We start from the raw sequence: 14018 nt of genomic DNA, 5'->3' as shown, positions 1-14018 counted from the left end.
AAAAATTTTACTGATTTCATAGTTGAAAACTATTTGGAAGAATCTAGGTTTTCCCCAGAAAGGGCCAGTAGTACAAATAGTATGTGCCGCACTTGAAATGCATGCGCATCATTTCAGTGTGTTTTACATTCTAGTTTTTACTCCCCACATCCGAATATTTTCAACTTTTTAAATGTCATAATGGGTATTCAATCCAAAAATATGTGAAAATAAAAAGTGCGAATAACTCGTGTTACGAGAGCAATGTAGTTTAAATAAAATTAAAGAACTGCAAGATAACAAATTACAGAATTAAGCGTTTATAACTCCCCATTAGGTTTAGTTATTATGTTATAGTATTAGGTCTATAAATAGGTATGGTAAATATGTACATATTTACTAAAAAGTATGTTTTAGTTAGTTTATAAAAAAAAGTTAATTATATTAAATAATGATTAAATAGAGTAAAAAATATTTGATTTTTGTGTTCTCTTAAAAAAATTTAATTTATGTTCTTAAATTTGACCCTCCTAGGATAAATACTACAGTGTTCGAGTGAAAGGAGCAGATCATTATCTGTTAACAACTATAAACCGTTTATCCCTTTTCGTAAAATCCGTTTTTGAAGGTCCTCGGCCATTTGTGGCACCTTTAAGAAGCTCTTTTTCTTTAACATTTTATTAAAATACAGGGGCAATAAACAATAATTCAGACTCAAGACGTGGTCTGTAGGCAGGCGGCAGGTATCGACAGCATGCAAAACACAACGTGACACAACCGAAGGCCGGCAATTGCAACAAGGGTTGTAAATGCAGGTTTTTCCTACTGATAAACATTACCATTATAAAAATATACTCTAATCTCTTTATATAGAGAGAAATAATTAGGTCATTAGGTGAATGTATAATGTTAAAATTGGTATCCGTTTGAAACTACATTCTACATTCTGTTAAAATTTTAAAGCAAAAAATATAGTTTCATTCTTCACATCTTTATTTATTTCAATGTACATTTTATTCGAAATTGTTTGGTTCAAATTATTACTACCAAAAAAGCAAGACCAGCAAGACTCTTGCAGCAAGACCAAGACCAAGAACAAGACCGGCTAGTGCAAGACCAAGACCAAGACCAAGACTGCCTTTTAGCTGCAAGACCAAGACCAAGACCAAGCTTGCAAGAACAAGACCAAGACCAAGACTAGCCTGGTCTTGGTCTTGTTCTTGTTTTGCTCATCACTAGCGACGAACAGCTGGTACGCACGAAAAAATTACCAATGCGGAAGCGGCATTATAAAAATGAATAGCTTCCCACTTGAAATTAACTTTACTTGGGTATAATTGATACGATCCATGTGATTTGACCGGTTTGGAATGTTTAGTTTAAAAAGAAATATAGGCCTGGATCCCGCGTATCAAAAAAAGTTGATTAATAGCAAGCTAAAAATTTGTTGATAGCTTAACGGTGTCTAGTCGGACAAACTTTGATGTACGGGAACACTGGAGCAGAGGAAGTTTTAATTGTGGAACAGTTTAAAAATTTGGAGCGTCAGATTACGGAAACGTCCCATGTATTCTGTCTGACAGAACATCCAATTGATTTGTTACCCTTTCAGTATACTCTATCCAGGTCTATAGTGGAATAAATCGAAAATGACATTTTTATTAAAAAAAATGAATAACCGTTTTCAATTTCGTTGCAACACGAAACTACAGCCGTATCATATTCTCATTCAATCAGATAGTGCCGCAAGCACCCCTACCGGTTTCGAAACTTATTAGTCTCTTATCAGGAGGCACATAAGCTGCTCTCTCTGACCCAACCAGGACACACCCCGGCGTGCAGTCACGGATTGCAACGAACGAAATGGCAGAGATGCCCTAGCGGCAACTGCTAGCGAAAGACTAAGTTTTCAATCTAATAGCACATAAAATAACGCCAAAAATATTACTCTACATCCCACCAGATTGAAAACAATGGGAACCTTCTCTGGTTACACCTCCGAGGCTTCTAAAATTTGCAAGCCATAACGGATGCTGAGACTAAAGAAGATGAGGAAATTTTACAATTTGCTCAATTCCCTTCGTTATTGGATTTATATAGGTCTTTCCGACGCGAATCTCTTTGTTTTTTTATTAGCTACAATTTTTTTTTCTATAACATTTTTTTAAGTTATTTATGAAAAACGGTTTCAAAACGTAAGTTTTTTGCGAATAAAACTATTCAAGGAATCCAAAATGTCTTGTCCAGTTATAGTGGTGTTTAGTGTGTGGCAAAATAACACTTCTTCTTCAACTGATCCAGTTAAACTAAACCTTACTAAGCATAACAAATTATTTTTGTCAACATTATCTGTCTTCTTCTTCTTGATGTAGGTACCTAGCCGTGACGAGTGTTGACGATCATCATGGCAATCTTCACTTTATCTGCAGCAACGCGGAAAACCTGCACAGATGTTGTGTTGAACCAGGTTCTGAGGTTCTTTATCCAGGATGTTCTTCTTCTTCCTGGACATCGCTCTCCAAATATTTTTCCTTATATCTGGATTCATTTCGCATAATGTGTCTAAAGTATTCCAACTTTCGAGATTTGATGGTGGTTAGTACTTCTCGGTTCTTCCCCATTCTTCTAAGGACTTCCTCATTTGTGACCCGATCACATTTGTGACCTAACATTATCTGTACCTTCGTCTAATTGTAAAGAATAAAAGTCAGTTTCTTTCATAGCCGATATTAAACTCTCCTTTAAGTTAACAGACATTTCCTCGATTCTACGTTTCACTGTAGTATAGGGGTATTTTACATATCTGTTGACCTGCTGTTTCGTCAAACAGAAGTGACGAAATTATTTCTGCCCCGGGCAAAATAAGGGTCTCGCCTGATGTGTGCGGATCGCTATTTTTTGCTATTAGCTATAGCCAGGCGCGGATCTAGAAATTCTTAATAGGGGTGCTGGGGGGCTAGACTTCCCGAAAATATTAGATATTATTATCCAGATTTAGCCATACGGTTCATGCTCCCTCTAAGGCTCTGAGCACAGTGTGGTCCCAGTATAGCTTGTAGTTGTCGTTTTCAAGCATTCTGCCAGGGACGTATTGATAACAAGGTTATCAATACGTCCCAATCTCAATAGGTTATTAAATTAGCAACATGCTTGTCCACTTGCTCGCCTATGCCCATAAGTCCTCTTCCTCCTAGATACCGCGGTAATGTTGTTCTCTCTACTGCACTAAGTGGATGATATTTTTGTGCCTTTGTGAGAATTGTTCTTGTTTTCTGCTGAAGACTTTCTATATCCATTTTTGACCATTTTATAACTCCAAATGAGTAACTAAGCGTGCAACAGGCGTTAAGCGGAAAAATTCACTCATCCCAGATACTTACGGTATTAAAAGGACTGAGCTCTGGTGGGGCTCTTTCCGTGCTATCGAGCCCTAGGTGACCGGGTCTGCTGGAGTAGGTATCTCTCAAAAATCTTCGTGTATATCTGGACGTTGAAAGTGGTATAGCTTTCAGCATCGTCTATAGGGATGTCCATTCAGACCCAACTATTTTATGTTTTCTAGAAGGTTCTTCGGAATGACTCCAGAGCAGAAAGACTAAGAGATTGTCTAGGTAGGTACTTCCAAATCTCTGTACTTGGCGATTTTTCGTTATATTTGTCATGCAGATTATTGTTGTTAGGTATTGCCACATAAGTTGTGTTGTTTCTCTCATGAATTTATTTACTAATATGAGATTTGTTCTATTATGTGCCACTGTTTGGTCTGCAGTTCCAGTTTAACTTATAATTGTCATTCTCAAGCATACTCTCAGGGACGTATTGATAATATGGGAGATGGTTGGTTTGGAGAAGTCCCACTTTGATAGTTATTTATCTCTTAATGAACGATCTTTCCTACTGAGTCATGCCAGTTGCCAGTTGCAGCAAACGCCTGGCAGCCCCCGGTAAGATATTGGATGCTTTCTTGGGATATACATCCATATCGGAATTACATAGTCGTTTTGGATCTGATTGTCTTTTAATACCGCTAGTTTTTCTACACCCAAACCGAATTACAACAGTGAATAAATTATATTGAATGAAGTTTTAATGTTGTCACATAGGCTAACATACTGTCCATTGTTTAAAATGTGTAAAACATATCGTTTCATAAATTAATAATTCAAATTAAACATTCTGCGTCAAATAGTTACACAAAATGATAATTTATAACAGTGATGTTTTTTTGGTGAAGGCGGGAAAATTGTAGAAATGTAAAAAAATACTATTTATAGACTAAATATAATAGGGGGGTCTAAGGACCCATTGACCCCCCTCTGTATCTGCGCCTGGCTATAGCCATGGTAATTTTATTTATTACCTTGCCCCGACGCTACATTCTCCATATTCGACCGGGTCGAAGTCATTTCTTTGAAAAAAACATCAAAGATATATTTTTAAGGTTTCTGAATGTTTAGTTGAAATGTGGTTGAAATTAGGTTTTGAAAGATTCACACTTTCGTTAGCCAAGTTTCGAAACAAAGGGGTGCATTGGGGTATAGGTTCTTCTTCCGTACCTATGAACGCGAATCCCTATTGAAGGTATACAGGACAATATTTTCGTAACATTTTCTTTCCTTTCTTAACATTCATTTAAAAATACTTAAGGCACTTTAGCGTCATTGCTAGTAGATGGACGATTAAGCTCACCTTCGCCATTAGATTTCAGTTTTCTCTTAACACAAGAACCACTTTTCCATCGTTAAATAGTATAAAAACTTCACTACTTTTAAAGGAAAACAACGCTAGAAAGAGTATCAAACCACTGTCGTATGTTATTACTCGGGCTCATGTCAGACTAAGACAGACTGAGAACAAGAAATGCGTATTTGGGTCCGAGTAAGAGAGCGGGTGGGAGAAAATCTGTCGAACTGGCGCTTGGGAAAAGCCGGTCTGTAAGTAGGTAAGCAATTAAGGTATGCTTTATTGTCAAAAAATTTTTCCAATTTGTGGACAAAGCTTATACAAAATAAAAAATACAATAAAAAACAAAAAATAATAAAAACTACAAACAAAACAAAAACAGAAACAGACACCAAATAAATGGCGTGAGTTATAAATACAAGTACTCGTGGTATATACACGTGGTATAAATACAAGTACTCTGTATGTTACTCAGCTACTGTAAGAGCCACGCCGCGACCCACCTGAAATCTGCCCGCAACCCATTAGTGGGTCGCGACCCACCGGTTGGGAAATGCTGCCTAGACTGACCCCTTTTTAAAAGGTCTAATCAATTCGAGACTTAACCTTCCATGTAGTCCTTTACTCCTGGCTTTTCGTTGGTTAATGCAAAAAACCGCACAGGGTACCAGGGTGTCACACTAACATAAAATATGCTCTGCCTTTCCTTCTTCTAGGTGACAAAATCTGCATAGGTCATCATCTGCCAATCCATCTGTTTCAACTGTCTATTCAGCTTACAGTGCCTTGTTAGCAGACCTACCATGGATTTGACTGTTTTCCTGTCTTAGCTTATTAGGCATGTCGTAAATTTTGGCGAATGTTATGCAATGAACTGTTTTGCCTGCCTTTGTCTTGGTGAATTCCTCTACCATTTCAGAGATTTGTGAGCTGTCCACTGGCCACAGAAAGTTTCTGGACTGACGAATAGCATTGATGAGTCTTGCTTGGCCATTTCATCTGCTTTTTCATTGCCCTAATGACTCTCTTGCCCTGGTACCCAGGCTACGGCAACCTTGCTACGGTCTCCTAGCTTTTTTTGGACAACCATGTAACCCCAGGCTATCTTAGAATTAAACTCTACAGAATTGAGTGCCTTAAGTGCTGTCTGGCAATTGAACGCTACGTTCTTTCTGCATTTATATTTATCCCACGTAGTGATGAATTGCCGTTATTTCCGCCTAGAAAATTGTGTCTTCTTAGATAGACCTGTCGGGAAATCTAAAGTGGCCTTCGTAACACATAGGCATGCGAACCTTTGTGAACTACTTAGCCGCCTTATCGCTCCCACTGGCTGCGTCTTTATCCACCACGTCACACACTCGTAGGTTATAATTGGTCTAGTAGTAACCCTTATGTATAATCATACGGTCATTTTGGGGTTGAGCCCCCAATCTTACCGCATATTCTTCTACATCTGCCCAAGGACATACTATTTTTCTGTAAGCATATGATCAAAAAGGTACCCCTTGGTATTTTGTTCCTTTGCAAATAAAATTTCTGTTCCTTCCAGCACCGGTGGTTTTAGGTCTTGTAATGATGTATTTTTTGTGTAGTTGACAATTTGTTTTTTTGCAATATGTATTACAATATCATCAGCGTATGATAGACAGTAAAAGTCTATTCTGAACAGATTTTTTGTGATCATCTACCAAAGTGGCCCAAAGTAGAGGTGACAAAAATCCTCCATCTGGACAGCCTCTACCTGTTCTTGCTTTGACCAGAGTGGATATTACTCTTCTATTCTCCAGGAATGCCCATACCCATCTGCATATTACCGCAGGTATACCTCGGCTACCCATTGCCTTTAGTATTTTAAGATGAATTGACAAATTATAAGATTATAGTAATAATGAAATGTTTCCTGTGGGAGTTTTTTGTCAGTCCTTCTATCAGGCGCGGCCCCCTGCGAATGGGGGATGCTCTCTGGGTATTCGTAGCGCCAATGCCCAGAGGATAGCAGGGATACTTGCCGTGGAACAAAAACTGACACCTGGGAGTAGGTACAAAATGCACACCCATGAGAATGGAGATTAATAATTTATGTTTAGGATCGCTGCCTGGGGATCGCCAGGGCACGTCTGGAGCCGACGCCGGACGTAACAGCATGCGGGACGTCGGTGGCAGGGTGTTGAGGAGGCGGGCCCCTGTCATACAATCAGCTACAGCCCAACCAGCCAGCCACATTGTTTGATTTGCTTGTCTAGATAATGTTTAGAAGAAATGCGTTCAATGTGCTTCCCCGTTTAGGATTTTGTCCTCTTCAGGGTTTGAGGTGAATGTATTGTGTTGGCAGCAAAAGCAAACAGTCCGAAAAACACACTGGGGCAAGCGCCGTGTCCTGGTGTTCTTGGATCCTGGGTTATGCCGGACGGTGGTGTCCAGAAGGCTAAGAAGTCAACAGAGAAGAAAGTTTGATGGATTGTTGTTGGTTCCATAGACATTTACGTGTACTGTCCGTGCTTTGCTCTCGACCAGTCTCCCTAGAAACCATTGTACAACGACAGGCGAACCTGCGTCCCTCGTCGGCGGTCAGGAGGTGGCTTTGAGCGCAGCGTGGACAGTGTGCGTTCGAGTGGAGAAAATAGTTGCGGCTATTTTCTTGGGACGAACAGGTATAATTGTGCAATGAAGTTGGGAAACCGCAAAAAACCAACTTCTCCCTGTTCGGGGTAGGGAAGAGGAAATGTTAGAGGTGGGTACGGTAGGCTAACGGGGTAGCCTCAAGGATGTTTTCGTACTCCACCGGGAGTTCGTCAATGCATGTTTGCATTAGAGCGGACGGTACATGAATCTTTTTGCGTTTGGGCTTTCGGTGGAGTACGTGGCCGCAAGATGAACAGGAACATTTGAGAGATTCTTGTGTGTCGGAAGGGGGGCCGTTGATTACTTTGATTGTGAAGTTCCTGTTCAGAGAGTTTATTCTCTCGGTGATTTTGGGGGTGTTCGAGATGTTATGGATTTCGTTTGAGGGATATCGCCAGTGCTCATAGTTGCATCTACGCAAGATTCTGCGTTCTGTTCTCAACAACCTCTCTTGTTTTTGTCTTGAACAAAGAGAGTAGATACATGATTTGTACTCCATGACGGGTCGAATAAAGGTCTTGTAAGTGTGAATGAGAGTCTTCTTGTGTGTCTTGCCAATTTTTCCCGAGAGAGCGTTGAGAAGTCTGGCCCTGTTCCTTACCCTATCTAAAGTTGCCTTTAGATCTGCGTCCCAGTTGAGAGTCCTGGTGAACAGTACTCCCAAATAGTTCGCAGTCGGGCTAACAACAAGCCTTTCTCCCAACAGTCTCAGTGGATATTGGTCGTCTTCATTGCGTATGATTCTATTTGACACAGAAGGGGCGCGAAACACAATTGTTGTTGTTTTGTTCGCGTTCAGCGTGACTCTCCACTTACAACACCATTCGCCGACGCCGTCCAACAGAGCCTGGGCTCTTCTGAAGAGGAGTCTTGGGTTGTATCGAGAGGTTGTTGAGAGCAGAGTCGTGTCGTCTGCATAGAGAAACAGCCGAGTACCTGGGATATTTTGGTTAGTGATGTCGCTGTTGTAGATGATGTACAACAGCGGTGCTAGGACTGAACCCTGGGGAACTCCAGCTTGTGGAGTGAAGGGGGTGGACTTTTGATCGCCTATTTTAACTCTGACAGTACGGTTGTGGAGGTAGGAGTGTATTTGGTAAATTGCAATGGTAGCCCGATATCCAGAAGTTTCCGAACAAGCCCGTCGTGCCAGACCTGGTCGAAAGCCTTCTGCACATCCAGAAATGTGGCTATGGCGAATGAACCATCGTTGATGGTTTGAGTAACTTTGGTAGTGAAATCTATTAATGCATGTTTAGTAGATTTACCTGACTGGAATCCGTATTGGAATTTTGGTATGATATTGTGACAGCCCAACCACAACCACAACCACAAGCGAGCCAAACAACAAGAGCTCCACCCACCGAAGGTGCTGCGCTGGAACATCAGCCGGCGCTCACTCAAGCGGGACGACCCAGTCAGCACATGAAATGGACTGTGCTCATCAATAAAAACATTTTGCGCTTCTACTACAAGGTGACAAACCTCGTTCAAGAAACAATCGGCTATCGACAACAGCTGTATGCCGAATTTTGCAATACGTACTCAGATATTCAAGTATCGGAGCAACGAGTATCAGACCAATACCGGGTAATTCTAAGAAACAACCTTATCCCACAGACTAGACGCAATACCATCAAAAGCGAAGTAGAACGGGTGATTCATAACCATGCAGTAATTGGAGATCAAGTCCCTGATAAAGTTCATGAGCAGATTACTGAGCTTGCCATACAAGAAACTCAACCTGACAATACAGAGCAGGAAAACAACGAGTTACGTAATAACCTAGTAAGCGAAATGACACGTGCCGTACAGGAGTTTAATGGAACAAACCCACTTAGCAGACCACCGCTACCACGAGTAAACTCTTGTAAGAAACTAGTTGCGCTGTTACAAATTGTGAACACTGAAGTCCTACCCAATTATGTCGTAGAAGTCCACACATTAGAATATTTGAACATGCTAATGTACTGTGCAGCAACAGCAATTGTTAATGTAATGGGCATTAAGATCAGAACACGACGGGGTACTAATAACGGAAGGACTCGTAACAGAATTGCACCCTGGGAAAAAAGACTGCTCGGAAAGATTTAATTACTGCGTAGGGATATTGGTCAAGTCACAGAATATATACGAGGTGTCAGAAGTAGAAAAGTCATCAGGAGAGCTAAATAAATAATGCTGAGTACTGCAAGACACCCAAGATATGATCCAGAAAACAACACAGCATAACAGTGCCTGGATACATTAAAACAAAAACTCTCCGTTTATTCAGGACGACTAAGAAGGTACAAAGTGAGTAACAACCGAAAATCCGACAATGCCCTTTTTGAGACTGCTGAGAAGGCGTTTTATCGAAAACTCAATTCCACTGCAGAAAATCTCGAGAAGTCTTACCCAAGCCAAGAAGAAATTCATGAGATTTGGGGAAATCAACTTTCCACACCAGCTGCTCTTAACAACAATGCTGGATGGATAGAAGATACGACACAGAACTGCCAACACTACACTGCTACTCTCTACGAACCCTACACCACTGAAGGAGTCTCAAATATCATCAGAGAGCTTCATAACTGGAAATCTCCTGGACGGAGTTCAAAACTTCTGGCTTAAGAAGTTGAGTGTTCATGATTGCTTATCAACATTAATTAATAATGTTATTTCTAATCCGCAGAGAACACCATCATTTCTAACTCGTACTTATTTAATACCGAAGGATCAAAATAACACCCAAGATCCAGCCAAATACCGCCCAATAGGGAATTAGCATAAAATTTTAAATTCGAAAAAAATGTTATAAATCAGAACAGAACATAATTTAAAACATGTATCAAAGATAAAAAAGTTTTGTTTGTCTTTCGTTTGGCCCCTAAAGAAGATTAAAAATTCAAATTATACCAGCCAGCCCAAAACGCGTCGTGACGTCATCCGGTTATATGTTTACATTCTGCTCCAACAAAGTAAACAAAATTGTATATAATTTTAGATTAGACATTATAAACGTCAGTAGAAAATATAGTTATGTGACGTCACAAGTGTTTTTGATCGTTTGAACTATTCATAGAAAACTTGTACTTTTACAAAATGGTTTTATTTTCCATAGTAAACCTTCTTTCCTTTCCTTCAAAAACTGTATTAAACTCCAATCTCAACAAACTGGTATATATTATTACAATGACATACGATAAATGTCATTAGAATATAAATATTTTTCCCTTATTCCGCGACGATGAGCTGGCCAAATACCCAAGTCGGTGGAGGCCAATAAACTAAAGAAGGAGAAGAAGAATATACCTAAATATAACCATAATCATAATTATATAATAAAACTATGTGACGTCAGGAAGCAAGAATGGCAGGGGAAAAATCGAAATAATTCATTTTACTCTAAAATTGTAGGTCAGATAGATAAATTCCCCTGGTACCACAATTTTGCATACCAAGACAGAAGACATATAACCACCATTATTAGAACGAGGACAGGTCATTGTGCTACTCCAGTTCACCTATTCAGGATAGGAGTAAAAGACAACCCATATTGTGACTGTGGCCAAGTTGGGTCCTTAAATCATCTGATTTCTGAGTGCCCTATAAATATGTCACCCAATTTTGACCTATATAAAGAATTAGCTAAAACAAATATCCCTACCCCAATTGAAATTTGACTTATGTCCAACCTTAATCCACGTAGGATTAACTTGATCCTTAAATTCCTTAACTTAGCTAAACTTAACTTATAAATTAATCAATTCCCAACTTTGAATTAAAAAAATTAAGAAGATAAAGATATAAAAAGATATTAGACCTCCAAACGATAAAAGTTTTAACCCTTATGTTATAATATTGCCTTTCCTGTAGGGACTGTCTGGCCCTATAGGAAGATGTTCCTACTAATATATATTTAAAAAAATTGAGGCTTTAGCATATATATTTGGAAATATTCGATTGCCCAGAGCAAGACCAGAGTATTTCCCTGGTGTAAGCTGGGCGAATTATCCTGAGGGATATAACCCAATAAAGGAAGAAGAAAAAGAAGAACTGTGTGACGTCACGGGTCGTTTGAACTATTTTATACCGCAGCAGATTTTAAATTTGTATTTCTAAGTTATTACCAGTTTTTGAAGCGTGAAATTTTGGAAATCTCATTTTTAAACAAAACTGAACATTATTATGTGTAAGTTCCCTATTACTTGTCTTCCAACTTTGTATAAATTGGTCACATTATGTGTAGCCCGGCGTATCTACCAACACTGTGCTCTGAACAATATCATAGAGCCTCAACAGAAAGGATGCGCTAAGGGTTCCATGGGTTGCAAAGAACAACTTATCATCGACTCAGTCATTTCTAATCAGGCATATTCCAATAAAAAGGAACCTATTTACTGCCTTTATTTATTACAAGAAGGCCTTTGACTCAGAAGGCCGCATGAATGGCTTATAGACATATTAAAAATATATAAAGTCGATGATAATATAGTGACCTTTTTAAAGCATATAATGACAGAGTGGAAGACAAAATTCACTTCAAATTCACAGAGATTCATCTTCAAATACCTGGTGAAAATAACATCGAGACTGAAAATATCGCAATCAGCCGGGGCCTGTTCCAAGGAGATTCGTTCTCAGCTATTGAACTCCACTGACGCAGGTTTTAGCATCAAAAATAACAACAATGTCGCGCCGAAGCTTAATCATCTGTTGTATATGGATGATTTGAAATTAATGGCTTCCCTCGAAACCAACTAGATGAGATGCTAAGAACTGTAGAATCCTTTTCAAATGATATTAGTATGCACTTCGGACTAGACAAGTGCCGTATTTTAAATATAGTCAGAGGAAAAGTACAGCCCGGAGGATTCGATATGCAAAATGGCCAGAACATGGAGGCCATGGGTGAAAACGATATGTATAAATATCTTGGAGTAAAGCAAGCGCGGAAAATTGACCATAAGCAAATGAAAACTGAGATAGCTGTGGAGTTTATACGAAGGGTAAACAGCGCTTCGTTCACACCTTAACAGTAGAAATTAGTTTAAGGCACTAAACACCTACGCATGTTTCGCGCTTAGCTATTCGTTTGGCATTGTTAAGTGGACAAAAACGGACATAGAGAATCTTCAGCGAAAAGTAAGAACACACCTCACAAAAGCACAAAAACACCATCCTAAAATTGCAGTAGAAAGAACGACATTACCACGAAATCTAGGAGGAAGAGGACTTATAGATATAGGTCAGCAATTAGATAAACAAATTGCTAATTTAAAAACCTATTTTCAGATGCAAGCTGAGACATCTACTCTACATCGCGCTATTTGCGCAGTAGATGACACAACACCGATCAAACTGAGGGAACCAGAAATGCGCATAAACCACCTCACTAAAGTCGAAAATATGTGCACCTGGACGGGTAAACCTCTGCACGGGCAACATCCCAATGAGGTCAAACAAGACTATGTCGACAATACAGCGTCGAACTATTGGTTGACATCAGGAAAGATGTTCCCTGAAACGGAGGGTTCATTACTGGCCTTTCAGGATCAGGTTATACCAACCAGAAAATACCTGAAATATATCGTCAATGACCCTCAGGTTCAAAACGACAGATGCCGATATGGATGTCAAGCCCAAGAAACCATCCAACATCTTACAGGGGGCTGCCAGGCATTTGCTGCAACTGAATACAAGGAACGGCATGACGCAGTGGGAAAAATCCTTCATCAAGAGATAGCTATTAAGCTGGGACTTCTCCAAACTGACCATCTCCCATATTATCAATACGTCCCTGACAGTATGCTTCAGGATGGCAATTACAAGCTATACTGGGACCGCACTGTGCTCACAGACCAAACAGTGGCTCATAATAGACCAGATCTCGTACTAGTTAATAAATTAACAAGACAAACAACACTAATTGATGTGGCGACACCTAACAGCAATAATCTACGTAGTAAATTTACTGAAAAGATCGCCAAGTACAGAGATCTGGAAATTCAAATACGAAGACAATGGAGAATGCAAAGTACCCAGACAATACCTATTATTATGTCTACTACTGGAGTCATTCCGAAGAACCTCCTCGAAAGCATAAAAAGGCTGGGTCTAAATGAAAATCTTTACAAGACCATGCAGAAAGCTGTAGGTACTACTCGCAACACCCAGATGTTACGAAAATTTTTGGGAGATACACCTGCATACCAAGTCACCTAGGGCTCGATAACACGGAAAGAGTCCCACCAGAGCTAAATTCTTTTGATACCGTAGGTATCTGGAATGAGTCAATTTTCCCCTTAGAGGAAGTGTGATCCGTATGGCTAAATCTGATGAAATGTTTAAACAGTAATATACACTTGGTATAGTAAAATACTAGTGCTTTACTACGATTCATACGCATTATGAGATAATGACTTTCTGTACACACTATGTATGAAGATCTTTATACATTCGTGTATGAAGGCGGAGAGTACCTGTTTTATATTAGCGCCATGATTTTATTTGATGGAGTAGATGCCAACTGCATAGAGACCTTTATTTTGAAAACTTAACATTTTTAATATTTCATACATTTTTAATATAGGGCAGAGGCACCACTTATGGCCACTTTAAGAACTTTCTTTATTATTTTTCTCTTGAGAAACATGAAGGATTCGAATAAAATCTTTCCGCTCAATGCTATTTTTACTTTCGAATTAGCTCTACTAGGAAATCAAATGATCATAAGGATTCAATTTAAA

The 14018-nt window shown here is 39.4% G+C and overlaps 1 protein-coding gene across 2 annotated transcripts in view; it reads right to left on the bottom strand.

Moving 5' to 3' along the window:
* Nucleotides 1–14018, bottom strand: part of LOC114340546 (glutamyl aminopeptidase-like) — a 278341-nt gene that overhangs the window by 36559 nt on the left and 227764 nt on the right. The gene's annotated exons all lie outside the window — the stretch shown is intronic.

This window comes from Diabrotica virgifera, chromosome 3 (assembly GCF_917563875.1).
Source record: "Diabrotica virgifera virgifera chromosome 3, PGI_DIABVI_V3a".
Classification (NCBI taxonomy): domain Eukaryota; kingdom Metazoa; phylum Arthropoda; class Insecta; order Coleoptera; family Chrysomelidae; genus Diabrotica; species Diabrotica virgifera.
This window is presented reverse-complemented; position numbering and strand designations above follow the sequence as displayed.